This window comes from Volvox carteri (genome assembly GCF_000143455.1).
Source record: "Volvox carteri f. nagariensis unplaced genomic scaffold VOLCAscaffold_288, whole genome shotgun sequence".
Taxonomy (NCBI): Eukaryota; Viridiplantae; Chlorophyta; class Chlorophyceae; order Chlamydomonadales; family Volvocaceae; genus Volvox; species Volvox carteri.
Window position 1 is genome coordinate 10,213 of NW_003307820.1, and position 2,286 is coordinate 12,498.

Sequence of the window (2,286 nt, forward strand, 5' to 3'; positions counted from 1 at the left end):
TGCCTGTGAGGCTGAAGGGCTTCCGGACGCATAAATCGCACCAGGCGCCGTCGTACGCCGGACCAACGATGCATCATAACATTAACTAGTTGTAAGAAAGGCGGCAGGAATAGGAGCATCCATACGCGCACGCAATTAGACCCCCGCCGTGAGATGCGTCGGCGGCTGTGAGGCAGGTGGGGACATGCCTGTGAGGCTGAAAGGGCTTCCGGACGCATAAATCGCACCAGGCGCCGTCGTACGCCGGACCAACGATGCATCATAACAGTAACTAGATGTTAGAAAGGCGGCAGAAATAGGAGCATCCATACGGTCACGCAATTAGGACCCCGCCGTGAGATGCGTCGGTGGCTGTGAGGCAGGTGGGACATGCCTGTGAGGCTGAAAGGGCTTCCGGACGCATAAATCGCACAGGCGCCGTCGTACGCCGGACAAACGTTGCATCATAACATTAACTAGTTGTAAGAAAGGCGGCAGGAATAGGAGCATCCATACGCGCACGCAATTAGACCCCCGCCGTGAGATGCGTCGGCGGCTGTGAGGCAGGTGGGACATGCCTGTGAGGCTGAAAGGGCTTCCGGACGCATAAATCGCACCAGGCGCCGTCGTACGCCGGACCAACGATGCATCATAACAGTAACTAGATGTTAGAAAGGCGGCAGAAATAGGAGCATCCATACGGTCACGCAATTAGAACCCCGCCGTGAGATGCGTCGGTGGCTGTGAGGCAGGTGGGGACATGCCTGTGAGGCTGAAAGGGCTTCCGGACGCATAAATCGCACCAGGCGCCGTCGTACGCCGGACCAACGATGCATCATAACAGTAACTAGATGTTAGAAAGGCGGCAGAAATAGGAGCATCCATACGGTCACGCAATTAGAACCCCGCCGTGAGATGCGTCGGTGGCTGTGAGGCACGTGGGACATGCCTGTGAGGCTGAAAGGGCTTCCGACGCAATTAGCACCCGCGCCGTGAGATGCGTCGGACCACTGATGCAGTCATAACATGCCTGGGAGGCTGAAAGGGCTTCCGGACGCAAAAATCGCACAGGCGCCGTCGTACGCCGGACAAACGTTGCATCATAACATTAACTAGTTGTAAGAAATGCGGCAGGAATAGGAGCATCCATACGCGCACGCAATTAGACCCCCGCCGTGAGATGCGTCGGCGGCTGTGAGGCAGGTGGGACATGCCTGGGAGGCTGAAAGGGCTTCCGGACGCAAAAATCGCACCAGGCGCCGTCGTACGCCGGACCAACGATGCATCATAACATAACTAGTTGTTAGAAAGGCGGCAGGAATAGGAGCATCCATACGGTCACGCAATTAGAACCCCGCCGTGAGATGCGTCGGTGGCTGTGAGGCAGGTGGGACATGCCTGGGAGGCTGAAAGGGCTTCCGGACGCAAAAATCGCACCAGGCGCCGTCGTACGCCGGACCAACGGTGCATCATAACATAACTAATTGTTAGAAAGGCGGCAGGAATAGGAGCATCCATACGCGCAAGCAATTAGAACCCCGCCGTGAGATGCGTCGGGGGCTGTGAGGCAGGTGGGGACATGCCTGGAGGCTGAAAGGGCTTCCGGACGCATAAATCGCACCAGGCGCCGTCGTACGCCGGATCAACGATGCATCATAACATCAACTAGTTGCCAGAAAAGCGGCGGGGAACGCGTCTTCACGCTCGCTAGCCAACCATCATGGGGAAGGGATGTAAGACCATCCTCTGGGATGGGTCGAACTACTCCCACTGGCTCGGCGAGTTAGGCGATTTCCTCGCAACGTCCAAGTTGAAGAGCTACATCAACAACCCGTCGCCTCCGAGCCGCAACTCCCAAGACGCCCTGGAGGAGGACGCACAGGCGCTCAGCTACCTGCGTCTGTCCTGTGAGCTGCCCATCAAGCAGTTGCTCATGAATTGCCCAACCGGTCTCGCCGCCATGCAGCTCTTACAGCAACAGTTCCGTTCTGCATCCCAGGCCCGGCTGAGCCTGGTTGAGCCGCAGATGCAGCTGAACATGCGCGATGGGGAGACAACCGCTGACTTCATTTAGCGGGCAGAGCAGCTCCGTAGCGATATAATTGTGGCCGGCGGCCAGTGGGACGAGAGCACGGTGCGCCACGCCATTCTCCATGGCCTGCCTCCGCAGTACGCCATCACCATCGAGTTCACGATGTATCAGCCCAACTTAACGACCCCACAGCTCGTGCTCATGCTGCGGGAGAAGGACAACAACCTCAAGACCCAAGCAAGCAAGACCAGCCTGGTGGGAGCTGTCGGCCCTGG